We start from the raw sequence: 21,134 nt of genomic DNA, 5'->3' as shown, positions 1-21,134 counted from the left end.
CCCATTCCTACGGATTCACCTTTAGGGTTTATGTTAAGTACATGGACACATTATCCAGGAACGAAAAATAAGGATAAGGCAAAGATGATATATTATTGTGTGGAAATTTGGAGTGGACAACAAATTGGTCCGGCAGTATGGTGGCCTAAGTATGGTTCTAGTGAAGATTGGGTACAACAACGACTAAATTTTTGGGTAAACTCTAAAACCCCTTTCGACCAGGAGGAAAGTGACTATGCAGCAGTATGGGTCACTCGTCCAGAAGGTTCAGGGGTTTCAATTTTTAATTTAACACGAACAGAAAAAGATGCTGAAAAACGTAAGTCCCGAAGGGAAGAGGAGGCCTTGGTGGGACCCCCACCATATGCATTACCACCAACAACTCCCCTGCCTCCTCCTCCTCAATTGGATCATGGGCAGCTGGATCCGAGAGAGGGAGAAGAAGTACAAAGGATAGAAGGGGGAGGGCCTGTAACACGGGCAAAGGCACGACAAAATAACCTCTACCCCTTAAGAGAAATGCCCATGGGAGGTCCACAACCTCAGATGGGGTTTATATCAGTGCCCTTAAATTCAGGGGATGTTAGAGATTTTAAGAAAGAAATGGGTAATATATTAGAAGATCCCCTGGGAGTAGCAGATAGAGTAGATCAGTTCTTAGGGCCCAATGTTTATACCTGGGAGGAACTACAATCTATTTTAAGTATATTGTTCACAGCAGAAGAGAAAGGTATGATTAGGCGTGCGGGGATGCGCATTTGGGATGCTCAACATGCCCACGGGCCCGCTGCAGATACTAAATGGCCTCTGCAGAATCCACAATGGGATCATCAGAACCAACATCACAGGACTCACATGCAGGACTTACGAAATATCATCATCCAGGGTATTAGGGAGGCGGTCCCAAGAGGTCAGAATATAAATAAAGCTTTTAATGAAAGACAAAAGAAGGAAGAGACACCCACTGAATGGTTGGAAAGGCTGCGTAAAAATTTACAACTATATTCAGGGCTGGATCCCGATACGCCGATAGGAAAGGCTTTGCTCAAAACCCAGTTTGTAGCTAAGGCTTGGGAGGATATCCGGAAAAAGCTGGAAAAGATAGAAAACTGGCAGGATCGGGGGCTTGATGAACTTTTGAGGGAAGCTCAGAAGGTATATGTAAGAAGGGAGGAAGAAAGACATAATAGGCAGGTTAGGATGATGGTAGCAGCGGTCAGAGAAAGTAGGGAGGTGGAAAGAAAAATGGGGGGACGGACACAAAATCGAACCATGGAGCAACAAGGATTCAGGAAGCCTGAAGGCAGAAAGGAGGAGAGGATATGTCATTATTGCAGGAAGAGGGGGCACCTGAAGAGGGACTGTAGGGTTAGAATGAGAGATGAAAAGTCCTTCCAAGAAGATTAGGGGTGTCAGGGGCTATATATATTGGGGACCCAGACTCAGGAGCAGAAAGGTCTACTATACAACAACTACCTCTAGGATGCAAGCTTTCTCGAGAGACTACAAAAGTAATAGGAGCAAAGGGAGAACCCTTCACAGTAGGAATAGTTAAGAACGTGATGATAGAAGCTAAGTCCAAAGTGGGGTTGGGTGATTTCTTAATACTGCCTGCATTCCCCTTGCCCTCTTAAACCTTAGGGCCCAACCCCGGGCCGATATAGGAATATCTCCCTTCGAAATGTTATATGGGATGCCATATGATGTGGGAACCCCTAAAGATCACCCAGGAGTGCAAGATAAGAACATCCAAATTTATATCACGGAATTAATGAAGTATAAACAGGAGCTGTGGAAAAAGGGACAACTGACTCAGAGACCCCCTCTTGACATTGCCCTTCATCAGATAAAACCGGGAGATTGGGTCCTGATAAAGACCTGGAAGGAAACCACACTGCAGCCTCGCTGGGAAGGCCCCTATCTGGTATTATTGACTACCAATACAGCTATCAGAACTGCTGAAAAGGGATGGACACATGCCAGTCGTGTTAAGGGTCCAGTACAAAATCACGAGTGGAGAGTTACTAGTCCAGCGGGTGATTTGAAAGTAAAACTGTCACGAAACCCTCCATCAAGGAAAATGAGAACATGAATTAACAACGATTGTATAAATGTATCAGTATAAAATTTAATGTAGAAGGGAATATTTTGGTTTAATATGTATAAAACACCTTGTAGTATGTGCCTATTGTGAACGCAACTGTTGGGATATATTTTAGAGAGGTAGTGGACCCACTGCGAAAACAGGGATAAATAAATTGGTTATTGGCTTTGAGAGTGCCTGTGGAAATTCTAATAGAAGGGGGTAAACTTGGGGGGGGGTGAATTTGGATCCTTATCAGCATCACTTAAGTGTGTAACTAGTGGGAAAAAGAATAGGGCGCAGTACCCCAAAGACCAGGGGGGGAATCAAAATTTGCACCCTGCGACCCACTTAAAAGGGAAGCAAGAACCAGCCTCTCCTGAAGAATACTCTTGCTGCCGAGAAGATGAAACACCCCATGGCTCGAGGCAACCGAGTCGATGGGCGAGGCAGAGGAGATACAACATGTGGAGGGGTTTGCTTCATTAGGAATGAATCCAAAAACCTAGGATCCAGACGATACCCCGAGACCGGAAATAATCCCCCCAAACAATTAAAGACTCACTACTGCAGTGGGAAAACTGCCTATCTAAAACTAGCTCAATTGATAATGGTATTAAATCTCATTAATGAGGGTTGGGGTACAGAAGTACAGACACATGAGCCATTTAAGTGGTCCCTAATCAGATGGGAAGATCAGAAGGTGCTAAGCACAAATGTGACCCCAGGTGCTCCCATCCTTAAAAGTCATGTATGTGACCTAGTACAAATGCAACCATGTCTGGATTATACGGCAATTTATGCGTGCCCAGCATCAAATCCAGGGAAAAGTTATTGTAATTACCCGGGGGAATATTATTGTGGGTACTGGGGTTGTGAAACGGTTGCACTAGGGTTTTCACCAGGGGGGGGACAAGATGAATATATATCAATTAGTTGGGGTCCCTCAGGTTGTACACCTCCGATTTATGGGGCTGACGGTAGTATATATGACAGTAGTGGGGGAACATGCCAACATTTGGAGATAAAAATCCTCAAAATAGAAGACACAGTGTGGTGGGTAGGAAAGACTTGGGGGGTACGAACGTGGGAACCTGGAAGGGACCAAGGGGGTTACTTTCTTATTAAAAAGGAAAGGGCTCCACCAGACCCCCCGATAGGTATAGGACCTAATGTAGTAATAAATAATAACCAGGGAAAACCCCAAGTAGAGAATAAGACAGAAGCTGTTACTGTAGGTCCGACCGAAGCAGACCCTTATAACACCGAATATGACACCTTTTGGAAAATAATTCAGTCTAGTTTCAAGGTGTTAAATAACACTCACCCAGAATTAACCAAAGAATGCTGGCTATGCTATGATATAAGACCCCCTTTTTATGAGGCAATAGGATCAGTAGCAAAGGTTAGGAGAAGAAATGGGACTAACCCAGCAGAATGCCTATGGAAGAAAGGAAGACCTAATGCCCCAGGGATAACTCTAGCACATGTTACTGGAAATGGTGTGTGTGTGGGAACTATACCCTTGAGAAAGCAACATCTATGTAATAGAAGTGTAGAGCTACAGAGTCAGGAGAAGCCCTCAGACTGGCTCCTACCCGCAGCCAATGCCAAATGGATATGTGCCAAATTAGGGGTCACTACATGCTTGTCGACCAAGATATTTAACCAAACCACCGATTATTGTATACAAGTAATCATAGTTCCACGAATCATTTATCACCCCAAGGATTATGTGATCAGTCAACAAGAAACTGCTGAACATCACTTGACAAAAAGAGAACCATTCACTGTCCTAACCGTTGCAATGTTATTAACTATAGGAGGGGCCGGGCTAGGGACTGGAGTAGCATCCTTAATAAATCAGCAGCAAGGACTAAAAACTCTTAGGCAATCTGTGGATGAAGATCTACAAAAAATAGATGAAGCCATCGATGCACTTACAAAATCGGTACGGTCTTTATCAGAAGTAGTGTTACAAAATAGAAGGGGATTAGATCTCCTCCTATTACAGCAAGGGGGATTATGTGTGGCTCTCAAAGAACAATGTTGCACCTACGTTGACAAAACGGGGGTAGCAATAGACACAATGGCTGAATTAAGAAAACAGTTAGAACAAAGAAAAAGAGCTCAGGAGTCTCAAAGAAGTTGGTATGAAAATTGGTTTAATGGTTCCCCCTGGTTCACTACATTAACATCAATAATGGGACCAGTTATTATAATAATATTAGGTCTGACCTTTGGACCCTGTATTTTAAATAGAATAATTGCTATCGTTAAGAATCGGTTAGAGGCAGCTCACCTAATGGTGGTTAAGGAAAAATATGAACCCCTTGATGGAGGACAAGAAGAAGAAGCCTTAGAATGGAGTCGACAAGAGCTAAAACGGTTTAATGAGCAAAACAAAATGGTACAATAAAAGAAAGGGGGGACTGTTATAGAAATGTTTGCTCATTAAAGCCGGGACGTATTAATAGTTTAATAAAATGTTTGTTCGTTAAAACCAGGTTGGGGGTTGCGGGACGTGGAGACCGCGGGGATTGTGTTCTGCCTAGTTACAGGGGGCGGGGCCGGCGGCGCAGGTGAAGGCAGTGTGGAGCGGCCCCGGAGAAGCGCGCCTCGATGGATACAGGGAGCGGCCCCGGAGAAGCGCGCCTCGAAGGATACAAAGTTTCCTGGAAGAACCAACCAGGTGACGGCACACCATTCGCGCGATTACGGCTGACCAATCAGAGGACAACACGCTCAGAGTGGACTTTACAAAAGAAGTTGGAATGGGGGGGGGGGCGGCGCGGCAGCTTGAGGAACAGCGATTCCCCTGTCGCCCAGCGCTGAGGGGCGGCGCGGCAGTTTGCGGAATAGCGATTCCCCTGTCGCCCAGCGCTGAGTTGCCTTTTTGTTTTAACCGTTGTGATTAATAAAAAGTTATAATTGGAATACCATAGTCTTATTGATTTATTACTAAAATTGATAACATTCTCTCTTCCTACCTTGACTGGGTCTGGGGGAGGTACAGCCACAGACAGCAGAACAATGTACTATTTTCATTCCTCCTCCATTTACACTGCCACAGTGCTCTCACATCCTCTCATTTGTGCAGGTCTGAAGGTCTTGTGTGTCTCACGACAGTCCTGTTGTCTCTATAGCAGCACTCCGAGGCTGCACTCAGTAGCCAGCAATATGAACGGCTGTGTCAGAGCTGGTCTCCTTGCTGGCACTGCCATAACAAGAGGGCCCCTTCAGAGCAGGACCAGAGAACTAGAGGCCTCTTCCAAAGCTGGTGTAAGGAATAAACCTAAGGAGCTGCTCCCTGAGAAGACCTCAAGATTTTTTGGTAAATGCGTAACCATTTCAGATTGAAGTGTCCCAAGGAGATCTCTAAAGGACTCAGGGCAGTGCTGCGGTTTAAAACTGATGGGTTGAGATAAAGAGAAAAAGAAAAGGATAATAATTATGAGAAATGTATTTATACATATATAATATATTCAGTATTTTTTCACACATATACAACATATGCAGTTACAGACATATATGCACGGATAAAAATTCCTATGCATATCTGTTTTCAAGTCCAGGACCTGTTGCAGGGGTTTTAACAGCCACAGGATTCACTGTAAGAGCTGAAGTGGCTGTTGGGCTGTTGCAGGAGTTGGAGCTCATTGCCAGTGCTAGAATCACCACCAGACACGTGACTAAGTTGGAGCAGTCACTGGGCTCATTGGAGGGGCTGGAGTGACCACATGGCTGTACCTCCTGTCACAGCACACCTCCTCTGGGAGGAATTTGTTTCATTTGCTTATAGCAATACTTGGAACAGCTACAGGACCTGTAGCAGGAGTGACTGCAGAGCTCATTATGAGGGGTGGAGTGACAGTGAGAACTTTCCAGAACTTGGAGCAACCGCAGGACATGTAGCAAAACCTTGGAGCTGCTGCAGGGTCTGTGCCAGGAGTTCAGAGGCTGCAGCACTGTCAGCAGATCCAGCTCTCTTCCCCTTGAGGATGCTGAAGAGTGTTGAACACAGCTCAGTAGGTGTGGGCCAGGCCCTGGCACGCTGCCGTCGTTTGTGCCTCTATGGATTACCATGGCCACAGCAGGCATTCCCCCATATTCTACGAGGTTCTCAGGATCCTGCAGTTGCTCAGAGATGATGTTCCAAAGCCCTGGGTTGTGCCCACGGCTCCAGGCAGCTGCCCAGACCATCCCACAACCCCTGCCATGCTGAGCCATCTCACCTTGGAGCTGATCTCTCAGTGATATTCCGCAATAATTGTTTAACCTCAATCCTAGAATTGTAGAATCACCAAGGTTGGAAAAGACCTACAAGATCCTGCAGTCCAACCATTCACCTATTACCAATAGCTCCCACTAAATCATGTCCTTCAACACAATATCCAGTCGCTCCTCGAACAGCCCCGGGCTCCCAGAGGAGACAATGTAAAATGTGTAATTCCTAATCATATCGGCAATATTACTTCCAAAACCCAAAGATGATCGCAGATCTGAATGTGCACAAAAATTCACTTTGAAAGCTGCCATTTTATCGCAACATAAACCAAACCAAACAGCATAGCAAACTAAATATTCCAATCATGGCCCCAGAGTTGACAAACAGTGCAGCAGGGAAAACAAGCAGCAAGCAAGGAGCTGTGCAATGCAGCTTCACGAGAAGACTCAACAAGTTCCACAAATAAGGAAACAATCAGCACCATGGCCAGCAAATTCTCCAGCTCATACAAAGCTCTGTGTTAACTCGCTCTGGACAGATGTGCTGTTATCTCAACCCTTGGAGCACCACATTGGGCACCAAAATGATGGTGGTGCATTAACTCAACATGTGGCTCCGTAGCACACAGTGCTTTGTGCACTGCCCACTTCCCAGTGGGATGGGGAAGGGAACTGGGGGAAAAAAGGTACAACTTGCGAGTTGAAATGAAGCTATTTACTAAGAGAGATGAAAGGAGAGGTGTAATCGTCATGACCATATACCCAGATATATATGGTATAGTACATTACAACTGATTCACACGCACATGCTCAGCATCACCAGAGTGATGCCCAGCTGGCTCCTGAGCAGCAGAAGAGAGTGAAATGATCTCCCACCCCTTTCAATACTCCTTCTGCTTGTTGACAGATGGTGAGGAACATCCCTTTGGCCACTTTAAGACAGCTGTCCTCAGTCTGTTCCCCCCAGTTCCTTGAGCACTTCACTGACCATGGCACTGGCTCTGTACAACACTGCTTAGAAGCAGCTGTAAACATCAGAGTGTTATCAATGCTTTTCTCCTAGAACCAAAACACTGCACCATAGCAGACAGTCTGAAGAAAACAATTCCATCCCAGCTGTAACTCAGATACCTGCCTGTCCCCCTCCTCTTGTTCTTCCTGATCAGGAAGCAAGGAACAGAATCTGCTGCTCTCCTCTCTGAGCCCTTTCCATCAGTTCTCAGCTGGCTTCTCTGCCATCCCCAGGCAGAACTCAGTGCACTCTCACTGAGGGCAGCAGCCTTTCCTCATCTTCCTTGGCCACCCGTCAGAAAGAGTCCGTACCACATTTGCTACAGTTCAGAGGTGGGAACCATCCCACAATGTCTCTGTGAGCCAAACCAGACCCTAGGCCTGCAAATGCACAGAGATTTGGAGCTCACTGAGTGAATGTTTGTGGTCTTCTCATTGGTGTAAAGACTCTTCAGAAAGCATCCCATTCCAGAAGCATGATTTGATATCGCCTGTCTGGGCCTCACATCTACACCATGGTACTGGTGTTCATAAGGTGGCATGCAGGTACAAGACCCATTCTGGGGCTCACAGTTGTCCAGTGAGCACTGACACTACCAAGGCATGGCTTTCCTGAAGGTCCTCAGCTGCATTTGTTGGCTGGCTGGGGGTGCGTTGGAGGCCCCACGGAAATGCCATTCAAACGTGAGCCCAGAACAAAGAAAGGTGTCACCAGTGAGAGAATGAAGGTGTGTCACAGCTTTCAAATGCCTTAAGCTTTGCAATAGGCTGCGACCGCCGACTGCACAACCCCATGTACTTCTTTCTTCTCAACCTGGCCCTCCTCGACCTGGGCTGAATCTCCACCACTCTCCCCAAAGCCATGGCCAACGCCCTCTGGGACACCAGGGCCATCTCCTACGTGGGTTGTGCTGCACAGTTCTTTTTCTTTGCATTCTTCATCTCAGCAGTTTTCCCTTCTCACCATCATGTCCTATGACCGCTACGTTGCCATCTGCAAGCCCCTGCACCTTGATGGACAGCAGAGCTTGTGCCACCATGGCAGCAGTTGCCTGGGGCACTGGGTTTCTCAATTCCCTGCTGCACACTGCCAGTACATTTTCACTGCCTCTCTGCCAAGGCAATGTTGTCAACCAGTTCTTCTGTGAAATCCCCCAGATCCTCAAGCTCTCCTGCTCTGGCTCCTACTTCAGGGAAGTTGTGTTTCTCATTTTTAGTATCTGTTTAGGTTTGGGCTGCTTTGTTTTCATTGTCATGTCCTATGTGCAGATCTTCCTTGCCGTGCTGAGGATGCCCCCTGAGCAGGGACGGCACAAAGCCTTCTCCATGTGTCTCCCTCACCTGGCCGTGCTCTCACTGCTTGTCAGTACTGCCCTATTTGCCTACCTGATGCCCCCCTCCATCTCCTCTCCATCCACGGACCTGATGGTGGCAGTCCTGTACTCAGTGGCGCCTCCCGTTTTGAACCACCTCATCTACAGCATGAGGAACAAGGATGTGAAGGGTGCAGTGAGGAAAGTGATGACCAAATGTGTTTCAGAAGCAGTGAACTGCACATCTTTTTGAATTCATGACTTGTATTGTGCTTTTTACTGAATCAAACTCTCCTTTTCGTATGTTTTGTGCAATTTTATAAGTGTAATTTTTTTTTTTTAAATACCATAATGTTTTTCACTAAAATCTCATTTTTGTAACAAGTTCTTATTCAGCTTTTACCTTTGTAGCATAGCCCAGATACACTGTACATTATGAACTAGGCTCTCCTTGAACCTTAACAAAATTAAGGACATGTAGTGACTCTCTCTGTCCTGCATCTTCTGAGACATTTCTGGAGCTGTTGGGGTCGGATGTTTTCAGAAACTTATAATCCAGGGGGAAGCACACGGCTGTTCATCAGTCTGCGCAGTGACTTCAACCTGCAGCAGCTGACGGACCATCCCTGGGATCCTGGCTGGGGACTTTGCTTTCAGGCTCACATCTGCCAGTGCCTCTTTTTTGTGGTTTTGTGATTTCTGTTGTCTGTATTCTGCATCAGAACATCATACAGAACAGTGTCAGTCAAAGAGTTCATGTTCTGGTTCCATGTTACCACCATTTTCAGCGTTTTGGGTTCCCGGAGTCGGAGAGAGGGGGGGTCATCCCCAGAGGACTTGGCCTTAAGAGGAAGTGGGGTGGAACTCCGGACTAGGGCCCAGCCGCTCTCTGCCTGTGGCCTTCTCAGCTCCCCACAGAGAAAAGCACGTGCTGCCCTCGCACTACCATGGTTTGACTCCTACTTTGGGAACTCTTCTCTCTCTTGTTTTGTTTGATTTTTCTGCTCTCCTGCAGGCTGGGATGATCACAGCTGGAAGGCAGAAGTTGAACTGGAGGCTGCAGGGACAAGAGAAATGGCAGGGAAGCTGTGAGGAAATGCAGTAGTCACTGTCCCAGCCCACCCCTCCCCAGCCCTTCTGCAAGGGGTGGCACAACAGGCCCTGCACAGGAAAACAATGAGCAGCAACACTGGTAACACTCTGGGTAATGCGGATTACAAATGAAGATGTTGCCCACGGGGTCCCCAAGGGGAAATTGGGAGCTGCGGGGTCAGGTGGTGGGGAGTGGAAATTCTCCCCTTGGAGACTTCACATGAAGACACTCAAAAGGAGGCATCAGGGAGTTTAAAGCTTCCATCAGTCCATGTATGTAGAGCTGCAGAGCGAGGTCATCTCATGTCTCCCGTGGCCCAGAGCAAGTAAAGCAGTCCCAGCTGCTCTCTGAAACAGAGAGCCAACCATGCAGCAGAGAATGCTCTACTCCGTTCCTTGCTGTCTCAGCTGCAACCCCTTCCTGCACCCCTTGGAGCCCAACCTGGGCCACAACACGCCTGGGAACCGCTGCTCCCCTGGTTGCAGCCCATCTGGCCCAGCAAACCTGCTGCACTGTGCAGGAGCTGGAGCTGGGACCAGGGTCACACCTGGGGTACAGCAGGGCCGATTCCACTCCTCCCAGTGCCACTCCCCGCTCCCCTCCCAGTGCTGCTGGCAGGGGGCAGGAAACGTGCGCTCCTCTGCACGAGCCACGAAGGGCACCTACATTTGGTGTGAAGCAGGCTGCTCCTAACTCTAGTGTAGGCAACCGGGCTCCTTGGAGTCGTGTAGAGCAGAGGATGCCAAGTGCCTTCAGCCCGGAGGTGGCCGCAGGATGGCCTTGGTGCACTTCCTGGCATCAGATGGCTTCTAGACAGGCTCTCGCCGCTTCTGCACAGGCTCATGTGCCAAGCAGGAATTCCCACAGTGAGTACGTCCCAAGCCGGCTGCCACCGTTCGTCATTTTCATAGCTTATTCACATGGCATATCTTCACCCGGGGGAGGAAGGGATGGGGACTGTGATTTGTTACACTAATAAATATTTGTTATGCTAATGAAGCATTTCTTTCTGCTGTCTCTCTTTGCTTCCTTCGGTGGGGCCATTCGCACATCCTTCTGGTCAGGCATCCCTACATTGCTGTCCTGGCATTCCTTTCACTCCTCTCACCCACAAGTATGTCTCATCAAGGGACAATCTCTGGTACAACACCAGGCTCCATTCTGTGTTGGACAAAACTCTTCCAATGGAATGGAGCTGTGGGTAGGAGCTCAGCCCAGAAGCTGCTGTAAGAATTCAAACCTTCCCAAGATCCTTGACTAAGGGTTCTACTTAGTCTTCTGTACAGTGATACCATGGTGTTCTGCGTGGGTTTGTGGTCCATATGGCTGGCCATACCTAGCCTTGGATTGCACTGGGCAGTGTACTTGGGGGTGACCCTACCTACCCACTGCAATACATTCCAAATAGTCACAGACACCAACAGACTGCCGTACTTTTCTCACCAGATGTCGATGTAAATGAACTGCTTGGTGGCTCTGTGCCCTGGCTGTCTTCTCACCACAAGCTGCACATCTCTCCGCTGAATGGTAGCACCACACATGAGAAAAGTCCAGGAGAATCACGTATCCAAACGGACCTCTGCCCAGGAGGGTTCTGTTATAGATTCTCATGACAAAACCAGACAAAGTCTAGTGTGATACATAAAAGGATAGCTTTAATTAATTAAGCAAGGCAGTAAAGTGAGCAAAACAGTACTGAGTGCCCAAGGGGAGTCTACACGCCACCAAGGTCATGATTTGAACAAAGGATTGCCTCTGTATTTATACAGTTCCTATCTCCTGCATACATTCCAGTCATTCTTGCAGCTGCACAGGTTGTTGCTGGGGTCCTTGATTGTTGTTGAGGATTCATTTTCCTGCCTCCTGATGGTCAGTAATCTTTTCCATTATTCTTTGCTTATTTTCTAGCAGCATATGTGCCCTGGCAATGTGTATTTTGCAGTGCCTACAGCTTCTTAGTTTCCACCATCTATTACAACACTATTTACATTTTACAACACTATTTACATTCCTGGACACCTGAAAAAGCACCACTGAGTTTTGATTTGACTAACAAACTTAACCCTTACCTATCACAATCCCCCCTCTTCTATTTTATCCTGATTGTGTTCATCAAATTGTTTTACTGCTTCTTTAGCCCTTTGGAGGATAAGTTCATCCTCTTCCTTGCTATTGATTTGTTCATACTGTTTTCTTACTAACATTAAATGGGCTATTTCTAACCGTCCCTTAACAATAACAATAAGTTTATTGAACAGAAATGGTCCCAAAGTTAGTCCCAGGATTAATAAAATAAGAAGTCCCACTAAAGTGGACAGCAAGGTAGTCAGCCAGGGAGGATATCAAGGGTATCACAGAATATGGGACTACTCATCTAATTGCTTAGTTCTTTTCAAAGTCAGTTTTAGTCCTTGGGGGGTCCCACCACTTTCCAATTCACTGATTCTCAAAGTGCCTTCACTCTAGACACGTGTCCATCCACACTCAGTAGTCCGGATAGCAGTCTCTGTGGTGAGCAAGACAAGAAAGTGTCCCTCCCAGCAAAGAGTAATAGATGACTCCTTCCAATTCTTTATTAATGCTTTATCTCCTGGTTTTATGGAATGCATGTCAATTTCGAAAGGGGGTCTCTGTACCACCATTGCCTTTTTACGTACTTCTTCTCTTCTGGACATTAGTTGCATAACATAAGGTTGCAAGTTCCTATCGTCTAACATGGAATGCTCCAGGGGTAGGTCAATGTTACAAAGGCATACCGTATAACATCTTGAAAGGTGAAGGCCCGGTGTCAGGGTGGGGTTGTGTTCTAATATTTAGAAGGGCTAAAGGCAGATACTTCACCCGTGATAATTTTGTTTCTAACATTAACTTTGTAAGTTGTCTCTTAATCTCTCCATTCATCCTTCTACCTTTCCTGAGCTTTGGGGGTGATACAGTGTATGGTATTCCCATTTAGTACTTACTAACACCACCACCTCTAATACTGTCTTTGAGGTGAAACGAGGTCCCCGGTTGGAATCAGTGACCATGATGACCCCGTATCAGGGAACTGTTTCTTCAAACAAAATTTGAGCACTGTGTGTGCAGTTGCTCTAGCCATAGGGAACGCCTCAACAAAGTTTGTGAGGTGGTCCACCGTAACAAGAAGATATCTAAATCTTCCAACCTTAGGGAGCTCGGTAAAGTCTACCTGTAACCATGCAAACAGGCGATGGGTCCTTTCCCTTCCCCCATGTATTTTCCCCTTAATTGATATTTGTTAATCTTTGGGCAAGGTAAGCACTCCCCTACAACTCTTCTAGCTACATCATAGGCCCCTATGCACATAAAATTTATTGCAAAATGATCGTTTAGTGTTTGCACTCCCCAGTGTGTTCTATATTTCTCGTGGTATCTCCTCAGTACTCTGAGTGCCATTGCTTTTGGGAGCACTTCCCTTCCATCGGGTAATCTCCACTCCCCATGTTTTTCCCATTTACTGTAACTTTTCCTGATTCATGAACCTCAATTCAGGCTCTTGAAAGTTAGTATCTGTTCTTGCCAGTTCTGTTCTTAAGGGTATTAAGGCAGTCCTTCTCTTCATCAGCTAAATTATTTCCTCTTATTCTTGAATTGAAATCCTTTTGGGTTCCTTTATATGTACAACAGCTACTCTTTCAGGCCCCCTAAGAGCCTCCAGGGTCTGAGTTACTAATGTTTCATGAATTAATCCCTTTCTTTGGGAATTTATGAACCCTCTCTCTTCCCAAATTTTTCCAAATATATGTACTAGAGTTGGAACTAGAGTTGGAAGCCACCTGCACAGCCCCATGTACTTCTTCCTCCTCAACCTGGCACTCCTCGACCTGGGCTGCATCTCCACCACTCTCCCCAAAGCCATGGTCAACACCCTCTGGGACACCAGGGCCATCTCCTACGCAGGATGTGCTGCACAGCTCTTTTACTTTGCCTTCTTCCTCTCAGCAGAGTATTCCTTTCTCACCATCATGTCCTATGACCGCTACGTTGCCATCTGCAAGCCCCTGCACTACGGGACCTTGATGGACAGCAGAGCTTGTGCCACCATGGCAGCAGCTGCCTGGAGCGCTGGCGTTCTCAACCCCATTGCTCTCATTGCTCTCCATAACTTCCTGAAGGGAGGTTGTAGTGAGCTGGGGGTTGACCTCTTCTCTCGTGTCATTAGTGATAGGACCAGCGGGAATGATTTCAAGCCACAGCAGGGGAGATTCAAGCTGGACATTAGGGAATATTACTTCTCAGAAAGGGTGGTCAGGCACTGGAATGGACTGCCCAGGGAGGTGGTGGACCCTGGGGGTGTTCAAGGAATGACTGGATGTTGTGTTGAGGGACATGGTTTAGTGGGAGCTATTGGTAATAGGTGAATGGTTGGACTGGATGATCTTTTAGGTCTTTTCCAACTTTCGTGATTCTATGATTCTACTACCCCATAAGCATATCTGGAATCTGTGTAAACGGTTCCCACCTTCCCTTTTAATGACTGAAGGGCTCTAAGGACAGCACAGAGTTCACAGGCTTGGGCGGACCAGTTAGGGCTCAGAGGCCCTGATTCTAGCACTTTCATGTCTAACCCATTAATAACCTGACTTCGGTTTCCTATTTAGGATTCTTGAGGATCCATCTACAAATAGCCTGTCCCCTTCTTCCAGCTCCTCTTCCCCTTGGTCAGGTCTGATTTTTACCTGTTCCTCTACAGTTCTTAAACAGTCATGGGTAAGTTCTTCCACCAGTTCCCCATATAGAAATTGTGCTGGGTTCTGGAGACTAGCTGTTTCCACTTCCAGTTTTGGGGAATTGATTAGGATCCCTCCATATTTTAAGAGCCTTGCGTCTGTAATCAATTTTTCTGCCTTTTGTTGTAAAACTGCCCTAGAGTTATGGGGGTATATACTTTCAATTGTCCCCCAAAGGTGATTTTGTTAGCTTCTTCCACCAGCAGGGCTACAGCCACTATGACTTGCAGACATGTGGGCCATCCTCAACAAACAAGGTCTAGTAGCTTAGAGGTATATCCTACAGGCTTCTTTTTTCCCCGCCCATTCTTGAGTTAAAACTCCAAAGGCAGTACCCTCTTCTGCATTAACAAGTAAGTAAAATGGCCTTCTTACATCTGGTAAACTTAAGACTGGGGCATTTATTAGTTCAGTTTTCAAGTTCTATAACTGTTCCTCATCTTCCCAAGTCCACTTCAACAATCTCTTCTTAGTTAACTTTTGGTATAAGAATTTTACCTTTCCACTAGAATTTTCAATCCATTGCCTGCAGTAGCCTAATAATCCCAATAACTGTCTGACCTGCCTCTTGCTCTGGGGAGGTTGCAGAGATAATATTCCATTTACTCTTTCGGGGTCTAGCTTCTTACTTCCCTTACTAATCCAGTGTCCTAAGTATTTTACCTCCTCTTCAGTAAATTTGATTTAGAAACCTTCAAGCCTTGTAAACCTAAAAAGCTCAGTAATTTTACACTTCCTTCTCTCACAGACTCCTGGGTGTCCCCTGCAAGTAGTAAATTGTCTGTGTATTGGACAAGGTGATTCCTTTTCCCAGATTGTAACCTTGGAGAATTTGCTCCAAGGCCTGACCAAATAAATTAGGGGATTCTGTGAATCCCTGGGGAAGGACTGTCCATCTAATTTGCTGTTTCCTATGGGTCTCCGAATCCTCCTTAAACTGCCTTTAAGAGGCAGGCCCAGAAGGCATCGTTCAAGTCTATAACACTGTACCACTGATTTTCCGGGCTTAATTGGCTTAATTGGCATACTATGGGGGTTACCTACTGCAGGAAACCTGGTTACTGTTCTTTTGTTTATTTCCCAGAGGTCGTGGACCAGTCTATAACTTCCATCTGGTTTTCTTATGGGTAATATGGGAGTGTTGAATGGGGACATGCAGGGCTCAAGAAGGCCCCTTTTTAGCAGCCCTTTAATTTCAGGCTTTAACCCTGGCCTCCCTTCCTGAGATAATAGTATTGTTTGATCCTAACGGGGATCTCAGGGTTTTTGATGATTACTTCAAAGGGGGTAATATCCAACCTCCCTACAGTATCTGGGGTATACCAGACATCTGGATTAATTCTCTCCTCATCCTGGGTTGTGAGGGCACATATTCTTACTTTTAGCTCCTTTCCCTCTACCTCTAGATTCCTAACTCAACGATTAGGTCTCTGCCTAATAAATTGTAATCCTCTCTGGAACTAACAAGAAGGATCCAATGATGTACCTACCTTCTAATTCTATTTCTACATGTTTGATGACTGGAGCTTTAAATGGTTTCCCTTTTGCTCCTACTACATTTATGCTTTCAGATGTGATTTTACACTCAGGAGGTAAGGTCTGGACAGTCAATTGTTGGGGTGCTAAGTTGTCTTTGTAAGGATTTATGAATGCGGGTTTTCCAGTTTTGCTCCCTGAAAAATCATTTTAAGTGTCGATCCCCCCCCCAGGTTCTGTTGCACGCCACGTTCAGTTGTGCCCAGAGCAGAAAACTCTGTTTTTTTCCCTCCCTCCCCTCCTGCTGTCCCACTTTCCGTCTGCTCTGGGGAAAGTGCTCATGTTGCAGACATGAGAAGTCTGCACAGAGAAGAACGACATGTCCCAGAGGATGTCATGGTCAGAGAGGGAAATACGTCACAGAAGTGACGCTCTCTCTCTCTCGCTGCCTGGCAGCAGGTGTGGGTGTGCTTCCAAACTGTGTCGACTTCAGTTTCAAAGTAGGCTTCTTGGCCTTTGGAAACCTCTCTCTCATTTGTTTTACTTGATTTATTAGTCTCAGTTTCAGTTAGATTGTATTATATTGTGTCATCTTGCATTCCGATATCATAGTTAGTAAAATAAGTTTTCCTCCTTAGATCATTGCCACTGCTCTGTTTTATTTCCTGGAGCCCAGCTCCCATCTCCCTACCCCTTATCCCTTTTCCCTTCACACTTCTGGGGACCGGGGGCCTGCAGGCCTGCTACACCCCTGTCACAGACATAGGTTGATCTAGATAACTCCGTGACAAACCAAAACACGCTGGGACCACTCCCATGATTGGAATACTGTGATGTATGGTTACAAGCTATTGTAGGGACAGACAAGGAAGGAAAGATGGTGGTGTGGCCTTTTCTACCATTTGATGTTGAATGAGCTTGGGGTTGGGAATGATGAAGTCAAGTGTGTGTGGGTAAGGAGGATCTGGGGAACTACAGGCCTGTCAGCCTGACCTCAGTCAGGGAAAGTTACGGAACAAATCACCTTGGGTGAGATCATACAGCTTGTGAGTGACATCCAGAGGATCAAGCAAAGCCAGCATGCGTTTGTGAAAGGCTGGTCGTGCTTGACCAACCTCATTTCCTTCTATGACTGGGTGACCAGACTGGTCGATGAGGGAAAGATTGTTGATGAAGCCTACCTAGACTTCAGCAAAGCCTTTGGCACTGTCTCTCACAGTATTCTCCCAAGGAAACTGGCTGCCAGTGACCTGGACAGGTATACCCTTCTTTGGATAAGGAACTAGCTAGAGGGCCGTGCCCAGCAGGTAGTGGTTATTGAAGTTCAGCTAGTGACCCATTACAAATGGTGTCCTCCGGGACTAGGTACTGGGGCCCATCTTGTTTAACATCTTCATTGATGACCTGGATGAGGGGATTTAGTGTACCTTCAGTAAGCTTGAAGATGACACAGAGTTGGAGGTGGTGTCGATCTGCCTGAGGATAGGGAGGCCCTTCAGAGGAATCTGGATAGGCTGGATCACTGGGCTGAGGTGAATGGGATGAGGTTCAACAAGGCCAAGTGCCGCATCCTGCACTCTGGCCACAATAACCCCATGCAGCACTATCAGCTTGGGGTTTAGTGGCTGGATGACTGTGAGGAGGAAAAGGACCTGGGGGTGTTGGTTGATGCTCGGCTGAACATGAGCCGACAGTGTGCCCAGGTGGCCAGGAAGGACAACAGCATCCTGGCCTGTATTAGAAATAGTGTGGCCAGCAGGAGTAGAGAGGTGATCATCCCTCTGTACTCAGCTCTGGTGAGGCTGCATCTCGAGTACTGTGTTCAGGTTTGGGTTCCTCTCTACAAGAAAGACATTGAGGCCCTGGAACATGTCCAGAGAAGGGCAACAAAACCAATGAGGGGTCTGGAGCACAAGTCTTATGAGGAGTGACAGAGGAAGCTGGGTTTGTTTAGTCCGGAGAAGAGGAGGCTCAGGGGAGACCTCACTACAACCTCCTGAAGGGAGGTTGTGATATGAGGAGGGGCTTGGCTTCTTCTCTCAGGCAACACACAGGACCTGAGGAAATGGCCACAAGTTGGACCAGAAGAGGTTTAGATTAGACATAAAAAAAAAACTTTTTCTCTCAGGGATTGGTCAGGCTCTGGAATGGCTGCCCAGGGAGGTGGTGGAATCACTGTCCATGGCAGTGTTCAAGAGGTGTATGAATGAAGAGCTACAAGATATGGTTTAGTGGCTTGTGGTGGCAGTGGTAATGGGAGGATGGTTGGACTAGATGATCTTGTAGGTCCTTTCCAACCGTGTGTTTCTATGATTCTATGAACTGTACTACCAGCTGTATATCCCTTGAATTTCTTTGGTGATAGACCAAATCAAGGCATGATCATAGAAACACAGAAAAGAATCACAGAATCATTAATGTGGGAAGAGACCCCTAAGGTCATCTAGTCCAAGCATTGACCCATCCCCACCATGTCCTCTGAACCATATCCCTCAGTACTGCATCTCCACATTTCTTGGAAAACTCCACGGGCAGCCCATTCCACTGCCTGACAACTCTTTCTGAGAAGAAATTCTCATAACATCCAACCTAAGCCTCCCCTGGTCATTCCCTCTCATTCTATCACTGTTCCCTAGGAGAAGAGACCAACCCCCACCTCACCACAACCTCCTCTCAGACAGTGGTAGAAGGCCATAAGGTCTCTCCTGAGTCTTCTCCAGGTTGACCCATCCCAGTTCTCTCAATTGCTCCTCATAAGACCTGTGCTCCAGACCCCTCACCAGCTCCGTCACCCTTATTTGGACACATTGCTCCTGGGCAGTTGTCTTTGGCTGATCTGTTTGAGCAGGGGCAATGGACTGGGAGATCTCAAGAAGTCCCTTCCAATCTCAAAGGCTTTGTGATTCTGTGATTCTATATTTTGTGTTGAGAGACAGCTCTGAGGAGCTGAGACAGCGCTCATACCAAAGAGATGGAAGAGCTGGGCCACAACTGCCAGTCTGGGGAGGAGGCTCTTCCTTCCCCTTCCCTCTTCTTCAGAAACCACATCCCTCTGCCATCCACTGCAGGAGCCCTCTGTGCTGGAGTCATGGTAGTGTTGGAAGCACTTAAGGCACAGTAGGATGGGGTCCTGGACAGCCTGGTCTAGTGGCTGGTAACCCTGCCCATGGCAGGGGGTTGGAACTCAGTGATCTTTAAGGCCTTCTCCAATCTAAGCCATTTTATGATTCCATTTCCTGTCATCGTTCATCTGCTGCTTGAGGCCACTTCTCTGCTCTGACACCCCAGAAAATATTGCAGAAAGGAGACCAAAGCATGCAGATGAACATGTTGGCCATGGTGGGAGTCCCTGGGGCTGGTAAGCAAGGGGGTTTCTGAAAAGCGTGTGTCCACATGGAGTAACTTTTCTTGTCAGCAGTGGTTTCAGAATCTATTTTAGTGCAACTGTCTGAGAAACTTCAAGGTCTTAGTCTTGTTGTTCCCTTACACTTTATGTCATGAGGCTGTGGATCAAACCCCATGGATTTCAAAACTCAAGCAGATCTATTTGTTTGTCTGTGGAAGCTGTGGGACCAGGACCTCCTTTGGGATATATACTGCCACACTTCAAAATGTTTACTGCGAAAGTTTTTTTTTGCTTTTTTTTTTGTTTGTTTGTTTGTTTGCTTAATTAACGTAAGTCACAGATGGTGTCAGTGATGGACATTTGAGCTCAAAACATAATTCTTCAATTCCCACTTTTTTTTTTCCTCAGGGTGTTTAGGTATGTCCCATGTTAAGTCGTTTCTGCTGGAAGGCAGAAGGGAGCGGCTGCAAAACAGGGCCGATGGCTGTTGGTGAATGACTAAAACTTCTGTTGGATGATAATGTGCCCATGAGAACAAGTGCTGAATTCCTCTTGTTTCTTTAATCTGTAATTGCCCAGCTTTCATTTTCTTCTGCTTTTTTTTTTATTTTTTTTTTTTATTTATTTATTTTTTTTTTTCTAAGCCTCACATTTTCTCTTGGGGAATTATCTGCTATGTTCTCTTTTCTGCAAGGAAGCATGACACCAATCATTATTTGCTATGTTCTCTTTGCTGCAAGGAAGCATGACACCAATCATTATCTGCTATGTACTCTTTGCTGCAAGGAAGCATGACACCAATCATTATCTGCTATGTACTCTTTGCTGCAAGGAAGCATGACACCAATCACTGCAGAAACCAGAAATAATTACTCTGAAGTCAAACACAAATTCCATTCAGCTTTTGGCCACCTGTATTCTGAGGCAAACTATTTAATAACATTGGTTTGCCCCCTTGGGAGGTTACTCGAGATGATTTTAATGAGGTCTCAGTAGATGCTTGACAAAAGTCTATGCCTGACAAATGGCAGTGATGCAACTCAGTGCTTGAATTTAAGTGTGTTTAAATTGGCTCTGCTGTGCATTATTAGAGTCTCAAGGTTTCTCTCCTTGAAGTTAGCAGCTCTCCAATTAGGCACCCAGGCTTGACTACGGCTCTAATGTAGGGGACAGCAAAAGACTGCCCCAAAGGAAATATGGCTTAAGGTGTCAGCACATTTAGCCACTGGTGCTGAGCAAGTCACATTAAGTCCTGTGTAAGTATTATACAACATAATGCCTTTGTAAGCTTTGATTTGTAGCTCACTTTGAATGCTAAACAACCAAAGACTTATCGGGCTACAGGCCAATACACTTGGGAATGTACTTCAGCAAATGTGGAGGCTGAGTTATCAGCACTGGGTTGTTAAGAGCAGGCCTGGGATTTGACATACCAGTAGGCAAACAGCCCCCACACAGAGTGGAGGCCCAATCTGAGGTCAGTCCCAAACCAGCACTGCTTGCCCAGTGGCACAGCAAAGTGCTTTGGAGCAAAGGGCCATGGATGTGACATCGCCCTCCCATGCCTCTCTGTCTTAAAGAACTTCTTCCTTAGACCCAGCCTAAATCTCCCTTCTTATACTTCTCCTTATGATCAGTTCTAAGATGCTTTTCATCAAGTGAAAGGACAATCATAGACAAATAAAACTATTACATCACCCCCAAGCACTTGTAACTCCTTGGATTTGCTGGAGTTACTCTGCCCAGCAGAGAATACCGTGATCATCATTAAGGAAATGGAAGGCAAGCTCCCCAGCACAACAAAGTCTGAACCACAAGTCCAATTGGTGACAGG

General features: G+C 46.4%; 1 pseudogene; it reads left to right on the top strand.

The window, feature by feature from the left end:
* The first annotated feature begins 4,705 nt into the window (after positions 1 to 4,705).
* Positions 4,706 to 8,887, top strand: LOC140265101 (olfactory receptor 14C36-like; annotated as a pseudogene).
* The last annotated feature ends 12,247 nt before the right edge of the window (positions 8,888 to 21,134 follow it).

The sequence above is a fragment of the Excalfactoria chinensis genome, unplaced genomic scaffold, assembly GCF_039878825.1.
Source record: "Excalfactoria chinensis isolate bCotChi1 unplaced genomic scaffold, bCotChi1.hap2 Scaffold_68, whole genome shotgun sequence".
Classification (NCBI taxonomy): Eukaryota; Metazoa; Chordata; class Aves; order Galliformes; family Phasianidae; genus Excalfactoria; species Excalfactoria chinensis.
This window is presented reverse-complemented; position numbering and strand designations above follow the sequence as displayed.